At 39.2% G+C, this 19,192-nt stretch overlaps 1 long non-coding RNA gene across 1 annotated transcript; it reads right to left on the minus strand.

The window, feature by feature from the left end:
- Nucleotides 1–16,468: 16,468 nt before the first annotated feature.
- On the minus strand, nucleotides 16,469–17,297 carry LOC112843789 (uncharacterized). The gene is made up of 2 exons (XR_003216290.1): nucleotides 16,699–17,297; nucleotides 16,469–16,565 (listed from the first exon to the last, which is right to left on the minus strand). It is a non-coding gene; the product is annotated as an uncharacterized LOC112843789 (long non-coding RNA).
- Between the last annotated feature and the right edge of the window lie 1,895 nt (nucleotides 17,298–19,192).

The following is a 19,192-nucleotide window of genomic DNA, read 5'->3' on the forward strand; positions in this document are numbered from 1 at the left end:
TTGTGGGATATGATCTTTCAAGAAATGCAGACCAAACCGTTGTTGTTTGTATTTACACAGAATGTCTTGTAGAAATTATTGGAGTAAACAGCAAGAGAATAGAGCAGTCATAACCATCATACACCCTCATCACTGTGTGTTTCCTCCATGCTCCCAGTAACTGTTGTTTCCAGTTTGTTTTCTACTTTGAGTTTCTAGTTTTTAAATAAGTTTGTTGTATTCATCCTTTCAGCAATAAAGCTGCTGTTTTGAGTTCTGCGTATCAGTCCTGTGTTTGGGTCCAACATCCTGCCTGCCACACTACAAACCATGACTATTTCAAACCATATAATTTTGTCCTTCCACTGAGAAGCTCAAACTGAGTTGATCAGCTTTTTGAATGTTAAGTACTGGTAACTTACTTAAATTGAGTTCTAATAGCAAGTTGATAAAAAACTAAGTTCAGTCTACTTAATATTTTTAATTAACACAAATACTAGTTTTTATTTAAACCTCTTAAACACCATAAAAACTACCATTTTAATTCATTCACATACACAACATTGATACAAATATAATGAAAATTATGGATTTAAGCAGAAAAACTGAAAGCAGCTGTTCAGAAACCATTCAGAGTTTCACAGACTTTGTGTGTTTCACTTCTCCTATCTGAACATTAATTGTGCCTCACATCTCAAACTGTATCTCCTACAGCTCTAACAGCAGTGATACAAACGCAGCAGACTGTGCTGGCAGCAGTGGGAGAAGATGCTGAATTCAGCTGTCAGCTCTTGGAGACTAAAGACGTCCTTCAGGTCACATGGCAGAAAAGCTCAAATGATGTGGAGACAAATGTTGCCACCTACAACAAGTTCTTTGGTCAGAGAGTGAATGACAGGTTTACAGATAAATTTGAATTTAAATACACTGGACTACAGAACTGCTCCATAGTCATCAGGAATGTCACAGAGCAGGATGAAGGATGCTATCGCTGTCTGTTTAACACTTATCCTGAAGGCTCCTTCATTGGTAACTCCTGCCTACAAGTCTATGGTAAGAACTTTTACCTTCTTTAACCAACAACAAGTGCCTCAACCAAACATAGCAGACATAAATGTGTTAGCAGCTGGTGTGTTTGTAAGAACATGTGGATGATATCTCCTGATCCTTCACAGAGCTGCATGAACCTGTTGTTGATGTCAGAGAGTCAAACTCTACTGAAGAGTGGGTTGTTTCCTGTTCAGCCACTGGTCGACCTGCTCCCACTGTAACACTCAGTGTCTCACAACAAGACCTCAACTTCTCACAGTACAACACTGTCAGTGTGTCCAACACCAACGCTACATTCACTGTCACCACTACAGCTGTGCTCTCAGGTTCACGTAACAACAGCACACAGGTGGGATGTGCAGCACGAGTGCTCTCTGCTCCTCACAGAGAGGTGATGGTGACGATTCATTATAATGGTGATGATGATGATGATGGTGAGAAACTCTTTCAAAGTCATTTGCTTATGAATGAACCATTACTCTAATCTAATGTTTGTATTTCTTTTTCCAGGGTTAAATGAGAAATCAGGGTCTTATCACAGAAATTTAGGTATGTTAACATTTATATTTTTTGAAGACCTGTTCAGTGTATTGTTTCTAGGTGTTCACATTATTTTCTCTTCCTTCCCTTTTTTTCTCAAAGTTCTCAGGATTTCAGTCATTGTGGTCTCTGTGTTGTTGGTTTTCTGCGTCTTTTTTGCTCCACTCATCTTTCTCCTGCTCAGAAAGAAAACTCAGAGCAGGTACTCGTCTTAAACAGTGTCTGTGTTGCACTTTCTCTCTTTCATTCAGCTGATAAAAGTTTGTGCAGCTTTAACTGTTCTTAAATTTTTCAGTCTGTCACACAGGGAGACAGTTAAAATACTTGAAACCACAATCAGAGACAATCAGGAGTAAGTCCATCTCTATCATCCTGTCATCTCACATTTGGAAAGTTCATTCTTTTTCACTCTCTGATATGCTGAGACATTTGACCTCTAAGTTACCTCTAGAGCTTCTTATTTCTGTAATTTATTCGTAATCTGATGTCTACTGCACATCAAACAATCTCTGATACATATTCCGTTGTGCTGTCTAAACTGTTAATCTGTCCAGAATACTTTGGTTTGCAGTATTAACAGAGTCACGTTTCACTGTTTTCGTTGTATTTTAAGGCATGAAACACCTTCAATCAACCAAAGTGAAAACAGGCTTAAAACGTGGAGACCTCCTGAAACCAGCTAAACCATGATCCAACCCTTTCACCTTCACCAGCACAAACACATGCTTTTTGACAGCGTTGACTTTTTGGGGGGGCAGCAGGTTTTGCAGATACACGGTCTTTTCTGGATAAACATAAGCTTTGTGTGGATTTGCAGTGTTGTGGTTTGTGCACCTGACTGAACAGCAGAAGATCTCTTATTAGCAGCTCACACATTTGTTTACTCAGCAGGAATTTGTGTTTTTCAAAAGCTGAACTGAATGTGATTGAAGCGAGAGTTTACAGTTTACTTGTGTTGAGTTTTCTCGACTTTCCTGTTTTACAGTGTGACGTTAAGATTTGAGACAGAAAAAACAGATTAATAATATTGTATTGTGGATTTTTTTATGTACATTCTTTGTTTTATTTGTTATTACTTTTTTGAACATTAAAATTATTTTTTCAATAATTTTTGATGACTGGTCAAATGGCTTTTGTTGCTGAAAACTCTTCAAAAACAAATAACCATAATTAAAGTCCCATATTTTAAACACTAAGGAGTCAACAGATTTTGAGTGAAATTACACAAAAAGGCCACATGAGGTCTTTGTTTATTCATGGTGAATGTATAGAGGCTTTTCAAAATGTGTACAAAAGACACATAAAATAAAAATACGTATATCGATGTTTACATTTATAAAGTTTTCAGTTCTCAGTCCAGTAATATTTAACATGTAAGACCATGCCAGTGTTTCTTGTCAGGTATTGTTGCAGAGTGTTTTAGTCATTTTATATTTTATTTGGCAGCGACATCAACACACACAAACTGGTCCACCCAAGGATCGGGTCCCCCAACACAAACAGTAACATAGTGTACGCTGTTAAGTGCCAGGAGGATTGCCAGGATTTATACATCGGGGAAACCAAACAACCTCTGGTGAAGCGGATGACACAACACAGTTGAGCTATCAGGCCCAGACTCTGCAGTCTATTTACACCTACAGGCCAGTGGACACTCTTTCAGTGATGAGAATGTACACATCCTGGACAGGAAGGAACGCTGGTTTAAGCGCGGAGTCAAGGAGGCCATTTATAAATGAGGTCATTTATAAATGTATACATGAAAAGGGAAAGACCATCTGAAGAAGAAGAAGTAAGAAGAAGTCACTTGAATGAGTGACCAATCGTCTCTCCCAGTGAAAACGATACGTCCAGATGGACAGTTAATTAAAGTTCATTACAAAAAAAGAAAGAAAAAGAAAAAAAAGGTTATATAGTCACACTGGGGCTATTGTGCCATCTAGTGAGCCTATCATGGAACTGGTTCACATGAGGCAAAGACTACTACCAATTAACTCGGAGCTGGACGGACTTTGAATTCAGAACGAAAACTTTAATAAAAAGATTTTAACCGAGCACTGAAGTGTCGAATAGAATATCCAAAGAAATAAATGTTTAATTTATTTATTCCATCAGTTAAACATACATTTCCCCTTCATTCCCAGACAGGATTTACAACAAATTCTACTAATATCCCAGCCGCACATGAGACCTATCAAACCAAAGGTCCAAGCCAACAGCACTACAATGCTCACTAAAAATAACCAATATACCTACAATATTGATCGATTTCCCCGCTCACAGCCGATCTAGAACTTGATTGATTCAACTATTAAAACTTGTGGTCACACTAGAAAGTCGAAAAACACGCATTAAAAATGAGCACCTACAATACTGAATAATCAAAATCAAACAGCCAAAGTCTCTTAATTAATCGTCTGTGGAACTTCCACAGAAGAGCGCTGACCTCACGTCACTAACTTTTCAAAGCTCCTCTGCTGACACGACAGACGGCAGCAAACTGCCAGGTGACACTTGCTACAAGATAATTCACACAAAAAAACTGCTTCACGAATGATTTAGCAGTAAAAACACAGTAGTTCTGTGTACAAGGTAATTATTATTTTCTCTTTTTAAAGATGAAGACTTGCCTTCAGAGACAGATGAGGAGTTATTAGGCCCATATGAATATTTCTCCTTTTAAAAACTATTTCCAAGTTGCTGTTTAGCAGAGCAAAGTATTTTAAACGCAGCTTCTCCAAACGTCCCAGTTTGAATTTTGGATGTTTGCATTATTATATTTTGCTCACAGAAAGAAACTAATTTCATAAAAATAATAATGATATTAATCATTTTGTTCTCATGTGCATGGCGGGTCCTGGATGATCAAGAATAAACTCGTTAAGCTGCTCGATTTGATCAATCTGAAACTAACCAACAGTTTAAATTCACATGAACAACCTGCAGTTTAGCAGCAAGTATACACAAAAACATCTTAGAACACATGAATGATAAAAGCTTTTAAACTTTTCTTTATGAACAGACAGTTTTTTAACCACTTTAAATGCACTTGCTAATATAAATATAAATATATATTTTATAAATATATAACTCTTTTTGTTTCTCTCTCTCTCTCTCTCTCTCTCTCTCTCTCTATATATATATATATATATATATATCCTGTGACTCAGTGTCGGGGGTGTTTCACCGGAACCCGTTACTTACTCAGCCTTACATTTCCGTTCAGTTTGAAGTTTTAGCGCTAAGTGTGGAGCCACGATGTCGCATCTTGGAGTCTCATTTTATGTGATCTCCGTTTTTATTCTTGGAGTCTCTGACAAAGGTGAGAACAAAGTCTGTGTTAATACAACTCTATACAATCTCTCTCTCTCTCTCTGTATAAATATATATATATATATATATATATATATATATATATATATATATATATGTGTGTGTGTGTGTGTGTGTGTGTGTGTTGGATAGTTTCACTCAGTTTTACTAACTTTGTAATCATTTGAAGTATTTGGACTTTCCCAGGTTCAGCATGTAGGCGTCAAAGTGACAGATATTACTCAAGTTATGATAAATGAAAACTTGAGTTTGTGTAAACGGTGTTATGCAGTAACTAACAATGCGGGGTGAGGTTATCTGACTTTTACAAATTTACAAATTGGGAAAAATTGACAAATTGATCAAAAACGATCCTGACAGGAGAACAGTAATGTGTGTGCAGTGGAGCCGCTTCACGCACGTGTTTCTCCCCAGAAACAGCGCGAGAGGCAGGAAGGAAGGAAAATCAGTGTGTTTAATATCAGAGAAGCTCGTGTTAAAAAAAAAGCTGCGTGTGGATAAATGTGCGCATGTGTACTTGCACAGCTCAAGTTTCATCCAGAGGAGGGCTGCTTCATTACAAACTCTTCCACCATGAACATCAAATCTTTTTAACAGCTCACGTGTACATTGTGAAGAAGAGCACAGAGCATTATTTACAGTCAAACCCTGAACGGTTAGAATAAATATGAGCTTACATAATAACTGTGCACACTGCTGTCCTTTACTAAAGTCGATATTCTGTGCTGAGAGTGAGCAGACAAGTTTGCAGGGTTTCAGGTTTTGAGTCACATTTCTGCACAGAGGCACATAATGAAAAATGTCTTGCACTAAATGACTTTGGTAAGTACTTTTTCTGCTCACTGCCTGTAAACCACAGCAAAAGGGACAGTTACAGTATCTTCATTGACACAGGGACTGATGGGGCTCTGATCATGAATGTTCTTCCGTCCATCATTTAACTCAGCTGTTACACAGAGATTTAGAGGTTCATACAGTGGAGCAGTTTGACAAAATACCTCAGATTTCTCTGGATACTCCCTGAGTTTCAGTCCTCAGGACCTCACAGAGTCCACAACAGTTTTGAACCTGACTGGTTCAATCTTATATCAAAAACAGAATAATTTCCCTTCGGCCTCCTCTCATTTAGCCGAAATGCCGCGCTTTTTACAGAAAAACACTTAGACTCTGTTATTTGCTTTTAAACATTTATATTCCTCGGTTCCTCACACATCGTATGGTCAACTCATTTCTTTACTCTTAATTTGCAATGCTCTTTTTGAAATGTCGGTCAATACTAAAATCCTCCTTGCAGTGTTAGAAAATCCCCTGCAGCACTTACTGTATACTATTGGGACAGTTCTATTCAAGAAGGAAAATAAAAAAATAAAAAAATAAAAACACTGTAAAACATGTTATGAACAGTGAGAAACACAACAAAAAAGTTTTAGCAGTGAAACTCCAACTTTGTCTGTTACAGTTCACCTGAACAAAAACTGAATCAGCCTCACATCTCAAACTATATCTCCTACAGCTCTAGCAGCAGTGATCCAAACACAGCAGACTGTGCTGGCAGCAGTGGGAGAAGATGCTGAATTCAGCTGTCAGCTCTTGGAGACTAAAGACGTCCTTCAGGTCACATGGCAGAAAATCTCACATGATGTAGAGACAAATGTTGCCACCTACAGCAAGCAGTTTGGTCAGAGAGTGAATGATGGCTTTACAGATAAAGTTGAGTTTAAATACACTGGACTACAGAACTGCTCCATAGTCATCAGGAATGTGACGGAGCAGGATGAAGGATGCTATCCATGTCTGTTTAACACTTATCCTGAAGGCTCCTTCACAGGTAGAACCTGCCTCCAAGTCTATGGTGAGAACTTTTACTTTCTTTAACCAACAACAGGAGACTCAAACTAATGTAGTGATTTGATGTGATGATATTTCCTGATCCTTCACAGAGCTGCATGAACCTGTTGTTGATGTCAGAGAGTCAAACACTACTGAAGAGTGGGTTGTTTCCTGTTCAGCCACTGGTCGACCTGCTCCCACTGTAACACTCAGTGTCTCACAACAAGACCTCAACTTCTCACAGTACAACACTGTCAATGTGTCCAACACCAACGCTACATTCACTGTCACCACTACAGCTGTGCTCTCAGGTTCACGTAAACACAGCACACAGGTGGGATGTGCAGCACGAGTGCTCTCTGCTCCTCACAGAGAGGTGATGGTGATGATTCCTGATGATGGAGATGATGGTGAGAAATTGTTTCAACATCACTGATTTATAAATTACGGAGCCCCGCAGGGGACATGGGAGAAAAAAAAAATTAAGACGGACTTTTGCGAGATCTCGCAAAAGAAACTCGGGATCTCGCAAAAGTTTTGCGAGATCTCGCAAAAGTTTTGCGAGATCTCGGAAAAGTAACTCGGGATCTCGCAAACGTTTTGCGAGATCTCGCAAAAGTTTTAGCCGCATTCGGAGGCCGCTAGGTCGAGGCCGACCGGGAGGTCGAGGCACGACGTGCCGGGAGAGCGGTGTTTCTCCCGGCTGTAGTAGGTCTCGACCTCCCGTTAGCTTCGAGATGGTGGGTGTCAGATCTCCGAAAAACGTCGGAGCACTTTTGCAAATATGTGATGTCTTGTAAACCGCGCAGATATTTGACATTTACACAGCTACATTCACGCCTCAAAATATCTTAAAAGTTTATTTTGTGACCCAGAAAGAGTAATATTACGACTAAGTAGCTGCCGCCATTGTTGGAATTCAACTTTTGCGAGATCTCGCAAAAGTTTTGCGAGATCCCGAGTTACTATTGCGAGATCTCGCAAAACTTTTGCGAGATCCCGAGTTTGTTTTGCGGGATCTCGCAATAGTTTTGCGAGATCCCGAGTTTGTTTTGCGAGATCCCGCAATAGTTTTGCGAGATCCCGAGTTACTTTTGCGAGATCTCGCAAAAGTCCGTCTTAATTTTTTTTTCTCCCATGTCCCCTGCGGGGCTCCGTAATAAATTAATGATTGCTCTGTGATTCTAATGTTTGTGTTTCTTTTTCCAGGTTCAGATAAGAAGTCAGGATCTAATCAGAGAAATTTAGGTGTGTTAAGATTTGTGTTTTTAAAGCCAGTTTTATGTTCAAGTTTTTTCATCATTTGATAGTTGTTCACATTATTATATTCTTCTATCTCCTGTTTTTCTCAAAGGAATCAGGATTTCATTCATTCTGTCATCTGTGGTGTTGGTGCTCTGTGTGGCTGCACTCATCTTTGTGGGTTATATGAAAAAGAAATCTCATAGCAGGAAATCCTCTTAAACACTTTCTCCTTTTGATTCACCTCAGAAATGTTTGTGCAGCTTTTCCTCTTCATAAATCTTTCAGTCTGTCACACACACAGTTTGTTAGAGTGAATTGTTAATGTTTGTCATTTTTATGCTTACCATCTCTACATTGTTTAACTGTGAGATGAAAGCAGTTCCACAGTCCCCCTCCCCAGATTCTTGAGTTTTTGGGTGAGGGGCTGTAGGTTTGATTACAGACACATCCTATCTTGAAGGTCTGTTTGATGTAAGCTTCCTGCCCAGCAGGAGGTCTCTCTCTCTCTCTCACACACACACACACACACACACACACACACACACACACACACACACACACACACACACACACACATATATACATACAGTGCCTCGTCTTTGTAACCAAGGGGGGTTAAGAGGGGAGGTACGTGTTGTAAACTATTGTGTGAATTGTAACAGTTTGTCAATAAATAGCTGCGAGGGAAGCTGCTCTTTGAAGGACTTTGGGCTGGAGACAGGTTAGGAGCGTGAGCTCCAAGAGCTGGTTCTTGACCAAAGGCCTCCCTTGCGCAAGTAATCGATCGAACACTGTTGCCTTGTTTTTCTTTCATGGGAATAAGTCCTGGATACAGCGGGGTCTGAGTTTAGACCCAACACAGTTCAAGATGAATGAGACACCTGAAACCTTAAGCCAGACACACTCAGGATTATTGGTTATTTATCATCCTGTCATTTTGTGCTTGGAAGTTTTTGTCATTCTTTTTCACTCTGTTATGTTGTCACATTTCAAATCTTCCAACTTGCTTCTAGAGCTCCCTTTTTTCTTCTCCTCTAATCTGATGTGTATTACACCTCAGTAGACTCTGCTGCATTTGTCTTTGTTCTGTCTAAGCTAATCTGCTCAGAATGCTTTGATTTTGCACTATTAACAGACAACTGCTGCAGTGTTTTTTATTATTTTTTCAGGGACTGAAACACCTCCACTCAAACACGATGATAATCAGCTCAGATAATGGACTCCTAGGAGACACCAACCACGATGATCCAGGACTTTCATCTTTATGAGAACCAGCTAGACTCAATTCTGAGTCTATCTCCACCTGTCCCCCTTTTATCCAGGTTCCAGTGTCCCTGAAATAGTGTTACGAAAGCAGTTTCACCCCGGTTCTTTTTATTCCTCGAGGCATCCATAGACGGCACCGAACTCAGTAGTCATTTTCACAAAACCTTTATTCATCTTTATTCATCTTCATTTACGCATGCATCTTCTAGAAGGGGACACGTGCAAGGCCAATGTCCCTCTGCAGATCTTCCACTCCTTTGTTTGTTACAGCCAGCTTTATAGAAGTGACCCCATCATAAAACCCCCATGGTGTGCTGCAAACTCTGTGTCTGTGTGTATGCACGAGCACGTGAGTGCCTGTGTGTGCGCGTACCTGTGTGTATGTGTGAGTGCACGTGAGTGAGTGTACATGTAGGTGTGGGTGCGTCGTAACAGTCAAAGCACTGTGTGTGTGTCTCTGTGTATGTGACTTCCTGCCGGTCATAAAAGTAATCCCCTCACTCAATCTACACCAAATTCCTTTAGACAACATACAAAACACAGGTAAGATATTACAAACACTGAGACCCCCACTCTGCATCCACTGGGCCATTGGCCTCTTGTTGTCTTACATTTACAGATCAGGTGGAGAGTCTCCTGCAAGCCTACTTCTAAGTTATAACAATTATGAGTTTTTATTAAAGGTACAAGCATCAGCATCAGCAATCCCCCACTGTAGCTTCCTGTCTCCTTTTATGACAGGCAGACCCCCAGTGTCCATAAATTCCTTTATCTCTAAACAATTACACACACACTCAGGCCTACAGCCAAACTGAAACACAGACAAATCCTTCCTTATTCCTCTGATCTAAACAAATTTAACACATCATATTATAATAATTATTTTCTTGTACTCGCAATAGGGAGAGCATAGTTACTGAATTGCTTCCAGCAGCCCTGCCAGCCTCCCTGGCACAGCCCCTCCTTTGCAGCGGAGCCACAGATCACACTCTGTCACAGTCCTGTATGTCTCTCAAGAGTTTCTAGTACAGGATTTGTGAAGACCTGTCCACATGGTTTAGTTGCTACATCGCAAAATCAAACAAACTATGTATTTTAGGTGACGTAAGTGAATTAGAAATGGAAGCAAATATATTGCACATAGTTCTTACTGCATTAACCATTGCTAAGAAAACTGTCCTCATGAACTGAAAGGTCAAAAATAATTTATGTGTTACTCAATATAGAAATGTACTTCTACATCACATTAGTCTGGAAAGAATCTCGGCCTCTTCTAAAAACCTGGGTGAATTGGATTCTCTCTGGGCCTCACTGATCAGTTCCTTTAGTTATTGGTGGTGGTCGCTGTGGTCTGTCTTCTTGAATGCCTTCCGGGCCTTAACTCTGGGTGGGCCTGGGGTCACATCCTTGGCTCACTCTGGGGTGGCCGGCCTCTGGCAGGGTCGGCTGGAGGTTGCCTCTGGTCTTCTAAGGCCCTAGCTCTTTGACCGTGAGGGCTCTGTCTCCTGCTGGGGTGGGCATGTGGTTTTCATTGGGATGTGGACTCCTGTCTTCAGTTCTCTGCGGGCTGTGTGGGGGAAATTTGTGTCATTTTCACTCTGTCATGTTGTCACATTTCAAATCTTCCAACTTGCTTCTAGAGCTCCCTTTTTCTTCCCCTCTAATCTGATGTGTATTACACCTCTTTCCCTGTCTTCCTCTGGCCACAGCAGGAGTGTTGTTGCAGCTTCTCACCCTCAATGTCAATTACATTTCTTTACAAACTCCCACACAAACCACACACAGACATAATATTGTGTGTTTCTTTGTGTAACATATTTTTTTTGTCTTTCAGGTGCTGTCAGCTTTTTTGAGTGTGTTTTGTTACAGATGCAGCAGTTGATGACCCGTTGCTCTCATCCTTATTATTTCTATTTATTTCGGTCCTTTCTCTTTTCTTCTCCCCCGCCTCTCAGCTATGGCACATTTACACGATAATAATAATAACAATAATAATGAAAAACATAAAAAGAAAAAAACAATATAAACAAAACTCAATAAATAAATAACAAGAGGAGCCTTTAGAGTTTACAGATCTTCTCTTGGGAAAGTAAATGTGTTTGGCACAACAGAGCATTCAGTTCATGATTCTGCTTGCAAAGGCTGCCAGACAGGACAGTCGAACAAGGAAACAAAGATAGATAGATAGCTATATTCATTAATATAATGGTACATTGCAATTTTACTCTTAGTGCTTTGTGCTATTTATTTGTTTATCTATTTATCAATTTACCTAAACACCAGAACCCAAAAGTTGCATTACATAAATATTGGCTTATTCTGCTTATTCCTTCTAACTTATGTCGTAACTGGAAACTGCTTTTATCCTTACACCATAACCTTCCATGCCATTCAGCTTTGTCCCCTTTACTTTATGCTTTAAATACATTACAGCAAATCAGACATGAAGCCTCAACTAAGTGAAGTAAGTAGAGGCTAATTATGCTGCCTGTCTGTTATTTAGTGTGTTAGTAATTCTGCAGAAAATGCAGACTCAAAGCTTTGAACGCAGTGCCAAAACTTTCTTTCCTTTAACTCTTTCTCGGTCCCAAAAAAGTTGATTCTGTTGATCTGGATGTAACGTTTTCAGTGGGAGAAATGTTTTGTTACTCAGTGAATTCTTCAGTCTCAGCTGACTGCAGGTTTCCCCAACCAGCACCACTCATGCTGTGAGGTCAGTTTCTTGGTCATTAATAAATGCAAATTGTCACTATCAGAGAGAAGTGACTGTGAAAATTCCTGATGATGATGTTTAGAAACTCTTTTAAAGTAATTGATGATTACACTGTGATTCTAACATTTGTGTTACTTTTTCCAGGTTTGGATGAGAAATCAGGATCTAATCACAGAAATTTAGGTCTTTTAACATCTGTGTTATTAAAGCCAGTTTTTATGTTCAGTGTTTTGTCATTTAATAGCTGTTCAGATTATTATATCCTTCTTTCCACTGTTTGTCTCGAAGGAATCAGGATTTCAGTCATTTATTTAGTCGGTCCTTGTTACTGCACTCAGCTTTTTTGGGGGAAAATGCACTTTTAATTTCAATACTTTGTATATTTGTATGTTTGTATATTTCTTTATTATTAGGAAAAACTGTTGTTCATAAAAGGTGACATTTTGTCTCGTTTGTCAAATATTTTGACATCAAGTGATTTTAAGTGAGAATTGTGAAAATCAACAAACAAGCTGCTCGTGTTGCTGAAATGAAATCTAATGCAACAGTTTATTCACTGCACTGCTGTTTGACCTCATTGCAAAGGTAACTCAAGCTCACAATGACAACCTAGTTGTGTGAACCTTGATTTATTTAAAGATTTCCACAGGAAATGTTTTTGAAAACACATTAATAGATCCCCACTTTTGGATGTCACCACATATAAGGTAATTTATTGGGGATCTTTTCACATTATATGTTTATTATTGGACACAAAAACAAAAAAGAAGTTGAGAGCATCAAGCTAAGGCTTCGTTCATTAGGAATTGCGTTCACTATAGGGATGGTATTGGTTTCCTCCAGACATGATGCTTGGCATTCAGGCCAAAGAGTTCTATGTTTCTTTCATCAGACCAGAAAAGTTTTATTTCTCATGTTCTGAGAGTCCTTGCCTTTTGGTAAAGTCCAGGTGTGTTGCCATGTGCTTCTTGGGACCTTCAATACTGCACACATTTTTCTGCACACTTTCCTACAATCCCGTCTCAGAGATATACAAACAATTCCTTGGACTTCATGGCTTGGTTTGTTCTCTGTCACCTATGTGAGCTGATAGAGACCGCTGTGTGCCTTTAGAAATCCTGTCCAATTCAACTGAATTCATCACACATATAGAAACATCTGCCAGATGATCACTGGCAACAGGATACACCTGAGCTCAACTTCCAGTGTCATGGCAACATCTGTGAATAGTTATGTGTGTGTTATAGTTTTGGTTTTCTTTTTAATAAATTTGCAAGAATTACAAGCAAACATTTTCACTTTGTCACTCTGGCATATTGTGTGTAGAGTTTCAAGGTGAAAATGAACTGAATGAGGCAGTAACATGACAAAATGTAAAACAAATCACTGTGGTTACGTTCAGAACAGACTGCTGCAGAGAGACGTACCTCCTTATTTATGGTGACCAGGCTTAGGAGACAGAGGTATCTGTAGATGGTTACTCTGCTTATTCACATTTCAGAAATGCTCCAGTGTGATACAGTAAAGTGAGTAAACTGACCATTCTTCCATCAACCATATTTTTCTAGTCTGCCTCGACACTCTGAATATGTGTTAAAGTACCAATGTAGCTAGAAGGAACTACTAGAAGGTGATGTCTTGCTGTAGTTCCAGGCTGTTATTATTATTGTTATTATTGTTATTATTATTATTGCCTTTCATGCTGTTGCAGCTGTTGTATATGATAACCCGCTGACTCCTATACAGTGAGATTTTTTTGTTTCCTCTCTGCCAGCTGATATAAGAGTTTGCTGTTGAACCATAGGCTGAGCAGTCACAACTGTTCAGTTAACATTTTATTTTATACAAAGTGCCAATACTAGCGACCTATGGCAACTACTGAAAAACATAAACACGTCCCTACAACAAGCATATGGTGAATGTACTGTGATCCGTGACTGTACCTGCCCTGCATCGCGCACCCATCACTACCAGCCAACTAATGTGACGAAGACTGAGTACGCCACCTGGTGGTATACATGTACACCGAGCATGAGAAGCTCGGGGTTAATGAGCTTTAGATTACAAATGAATCTCAGCACAGATCAGATGTAGGAGAAGAGTAGCAAAAGTCGCGTGTAAAAATCAGACAGTTGAACAGCTGAACAACTTGTAACTGCAGATATTTAGGGGAAAAAAAATCTAAAAACCCCCAAAAAACAAAAAAACAATTAAAATGTTTGAATGGTAATTGGGGTTTCACGTGTGTACATACAGTCTGTAGGATTGTGCTGCTCTTGACCCATCAGCCAGAGTGAAGTTCTAACAGACAAAGATCTGAAGAGAAACCGAAAGTTACGAACACTGAAACGTGTTCAGTGCAGCCGCTCTCTGTGCTTTTAATGCTGTCTTGTTATTATTTTACATTTCTGTGCTTCTGCCGCTCCTGGTAAACTCCGCTTTCACTCTATTCCCGTCCACTTGTCAATCAATCAGCACTCGACCAACGCACAGATCATCCCTGTCCAGAGACATGCAGGTAGTCTCTTGAAGGACTGCACAGGAGCATTAATGGGGTGGGTGGAAAGCCCACTCTGTCAGAACGAAACACTTTAAGCGTAATTTATTGTCCCCAAGTGCGTTCACATCTCCGTTTGGACAGCGAACTGAGAGATGGTGGTGGAGCTGCTCCGACTTTCAGAGCTGGAAGTGACGTGACCGTGAAATGTTGAGTAACGTCACTCCACGCGAGCTATACGCATTTGATTGGATCAAACTCAAGGAAATGCAGAAGCAGGAACCTGGAGTTTAAATGAATGGCGTGTCAATGAAATGTCCTTCTTTGGAGTTTTATATTATTTTCTTGCTGTTTTCATTTTTGGAGCCTTTGACAAAGGTGAGAAAAAACTGCATTTGACAGTATGTGAGTTAGACCTTTTTATAGAATTGACTTTTATTTTTATAGAGTAGAGGTCACCAAGATGAGCTGAGAATTTAGTTTATGTTGTGACAAGTACAACCACCGACAGTGTTAAAGTATATTTTCTGTAGTTTCTCTGAGTATTTAGGAGGGGTTAGTGACGGTCACGGGGCTTGTTCTTTAGGAAAATCACAGCAACACATCAGCATTCCCAGTATTTGTGTGTGTGTGTGTGTGTGGGGGGAATTAATCTCACTCTGAATCAATTTTCAATATGTGAATGTCATAGTTTGAAAAAGTAATAAGGTAATGCAGCTTATTGTTGGTGTCGACCGGCAAAGAAGAAGAAAAAGTAGAAGAACAAGAAGCGCAGAAGGGACAACGTGGAAGTTGTGATATTATGTCAGCTTACAATCTAAAGAAGTGTAGCCGACTTGATGGCTAATGATGCCCTGAGTGACATTTGTCTGAAAATGTTTGCACAGGTTCATGCCATAATCCACACAATTTATTATTTATCAAACATGGTAATGTGAGAATTGTTAATGCTGAATTCAAGTGTAACATATGAATTTTTATAATAGTCACTGTGAATTGATAATGTTGTTTTAACAAATGTTTTTTAAAGAACTCAAACAAAGAAAGTGCATATGTCCCCCAGTGAGAAATTTATTGGTTTAGCTTTAAAATTTGGAGATTTTCCTAAACTGCAAACTGCAAAAAAAGGTTTGACCTTGATCTTTGATGTTTGACCTCTAAGCATTACATACTATTGTATGTACTTTAACTGCCCTTTCATATGATATATTACCCAATATAGTAGTCAAATTTGACCTTGGGCGCTAACAATGAAGCTCAAAACAGCCTGTTTTTTCTAAACAGGCTGTTATTTTAATTTTTTTACATTCCTTGGCATAATTATAAGTCTGTCTATGGAGACATCGGGATGAATTTTACATCTAATATATTATGTAACCTGAAAATCTTGCCTTGTGTCTAAAAAGGGTGGATAGTGATCTGCACATGTGTGTGCACCTCTATGGTTGTGTTCGGGGTGTTGCAGTAGAACTAAAAAACCTGAACCAGCTGGAAGCAACTCTGATTCCTGTTGCAATAACACTGTTACCAGATTTGTTTAGGCAGAGTCAGTGTGAGGCTGAAGGTAAAAGTGTGTGTTGCAGTAACTGGGATAGCCAGTAACACTGGACCTCATGTGTCAGCAAGTTGGACTTGAACATTATATTTAAAGTGCCTCACAGCTTGATCTATATCTCCTACAGCTCTAACAGCAGTGATCCAAACACAGCAGACTGTGCTGGCAGCAGTGGGAGAAGATGCTGAATTCAGCTGTCAGCTCTTGGAGACTAAAGACGTCCTTCAGGTCACATGGCAGAAAGTCACTACTGGGAAGAAGAATGTTGCCACCTACAGCAACTACTATGGTCCGTGTAAGGAAGAGGACTCCCTTACTACATTTATTTGTATTATATTATCTGTATAGCACTTTAGAGCACACCTTTCACTTTATTAAAAGCACCTTATCAAGCACTTTATTTAGCATTGCACTTTAAGCATGGATTTGCACAGTAAAACATTTGCACACAAGAAGTTTAAATATTTATTGATTATTTATTGGGAATTTTAAAATCAGTTGGTAGCCTTGATTCAGATCCTGCACAGCTGCTCCTCATCAAGGAATGTGGTGGTTGTCTGTGAGGAGAGAAGAATGGTGATTGAGATGATGATTAAGGTTTACCAGTAAGGAAAACTAATGCAAATGTGTGTGTGAAATCTAGGAAGAAAAGTGGCGCAAATAAGTGTTTGTAAGATAATGATTACTCACCTTTCTTGCCTGTGTCCTCTTCAGGGTGTTTGGGCAAATGTTTCCCCGGGGGTCCAGACACCATTTAAAGGTTCCGGGAGAGACCATTGGTTAAGAGAGTGTGGTGAATCTTTTTTGTGCTTGGGTTTCTGGGTTTTTATAATATTGGGTTTGGTGTAGAATTAAAGTGTGAAATATTTATTAAAATGAAAATGTGAAATGTATTTATGTATTTATTTATTCTAATTGATATATTGTATACTGTGGTGGAAGGTTGGGATTTAAGAATTTACCTAAGAGTGGAATAATGGTTTGGTCTGTGACAGCTGAACATATTTAAGGCTGCTGGTTGTCATTAGAGGAGGATATATTGTGCTGTGAAGAAGCTCGAAGTGAATTGTTGTAAGGAGAGCTGTATGGCAAATAAATGCTTTGTTCCACTGCACTTGCCTTAGTCCATCTCACTGTGTTTCCAGCCGCTAAGGGCCGCCCTATTACAGTCCGAAAGTGAATGATGGCTTTACAGATAAATTTAAGTTTAAACATACTGGACTACAGAACTGCTCCATAGTCATCAGGAATGTGATGGAGCAGGATGAAGGCTGCTATCACTGTCTGTTTAACACTTATCCTGAAGGCTCCTTCACTGGTAGAACCTGCCTCCAAGTCTATGGTAAGAACTTTTACCTTAATGTGATTAAATGCACCAGAAGCCGGTTTATTCTTGACAACATGGTCCTTATAAGATATTTCCTGATCCTTCACAGAGCTGCATGAACCTGTTGTTGATGTCAGAGAGTCAAACTCTACTGAAGAGTGGGTTGTTTCCTGTTCAGCCACTGGTCGACCTGCTCCCACTGTAACACTCAGTGTCTCACAACAAGACCTCAGCTTCTCACAGTACAACACTGTCAGTGTGTCCAACACCAATGCTACATTCACTGTCACCACTACAGCTGTGCTCTCAGGTTCACGTAACAACAGCACACAGGTGGGATGTGCAGCACGAGTGCTCTCTGCTCCTCACAGAGAGGTGATGGTGATGATTCCTGATGATGATGATGATGGTGAGAAACTCTTTTGAAGTCATTTGTTTATGAATGAACCATTACTCTAATTTTCCAGGGTTTAATGAGAAATCAGGATCTAATCAAAGAAATTTAGGTGAGTTAATGTTTGTACTTTTTACAGATTCAGTTACTTTCTAGGTGTTCAGATTATTTTCTCTTCCTTCCCTGTTTGTTTCAAAGTTCTGAGGATTTCAGTCATGGTGGTCTCTGTGTTGTTGGTTGCCTGTGGTTTTTTAGCTCCACTCATCTTTCTCCTGCTCAGAAAGAAAACTCAGAGCAGGTAGTCGTCTTAAACAGTGTCTGTGTTGCACTTTTTCTTTTCCATTCAGCTGATAAAAGTTTGTACAGCTTTAACTGTTCTTAAATTTTTCAGTCTGTCACACAGGGAGACAGTTAAAATACCTGAAATCACAATCAGAGACAATCAGGAGTAAGTCCATCTCTATCATCCTGTCATCTCACATTTGGAAAATTACTTCATTCTTTTTCAATCTCTGATATGCTGAGACATTTGACCTCTAAGTTACCTCTAGAACTTCTTTTTTTTTTCCTCTAATTTATTCGTAATCTGATGTTTACTGCACATCAATCTCTGATACATATTCCGTTTTGCTGTCTAAGCTGTTAATCTGTCCAGAATACTTTGGTTTGCAGTATTAACAGAGTCACGTTTCACTGTTTTTGTTGTATTTTAAGGCATGAAACGCCTTCAGTCAACCAAAGTGAAAACAGGCTTAAAACGTGGAGACCTCCTGAAACCAACTAAACCATGATCCAACCCTTTCACCTTCACCAGCACAAACACATGCTTTTTGACAGCCTTGACTTTTTTTGGGACTGCAGGTTTTGCAGATACACGGTCTTTTCTGGATAAACATAAGCTTTGTGTGGATTTGCAGTGTAGTGGTTTGTGCACCTGACTGAACAGCAGAAGATCTCTTATTAGCAGCTCACACATTTGTTTACTCAGCAGGAATTTGTGTTTTTCAAAAGCTGAACTGAATGTGATTGAAGCCAGAGTTTACAGTTTACTTGTGTTGCGTTTTCTCGACTTTCCTGTTTTACAGTGTGATGTTAAGATTTGAGACAGAAAAAACAGATTAATAATATTGTATTGTGGATTTTTTTTATGTACATTCGTTGTTTTATTTGTTATTACTTTTTTGAACATTAAAATTATTTTTTCAATAATTTTGGATGACTGGTCAAATGGCTTTTGTTGCTGAAAACTCTTCAAAAAAACCAAATAACCATAATTAAAGTCCCATATTTTACACACTTTGCCGTCAACAGATTTTGAGTGAAATTACACAAAAAGGCCACATGAGGTCTTTGTTTATTCATGGTGAATGTATAGAGGCTTTTCAAAATGTGTACAAAAGACACATAAAATAAAAATACGCATATCGATGTTTACATTTATAAAGTTTTCAGTTCTCAGTCCA

The sequence above is a fragment of the Oreochromis niloticus genome, linkage group LG23, assembly GCF_001858045.2.
Source record: "Oreochromis niloticus isolate F11D_XX linkage group LG23, O_niloticus_UMD_NMBU, whole genome shotgun sequence".
NCBI lineage: Eukaryota > Metazoa > Chordata > Actinopteri > Cichliformes > Cichlidae > Oreochromis > Oreochromis niloticus.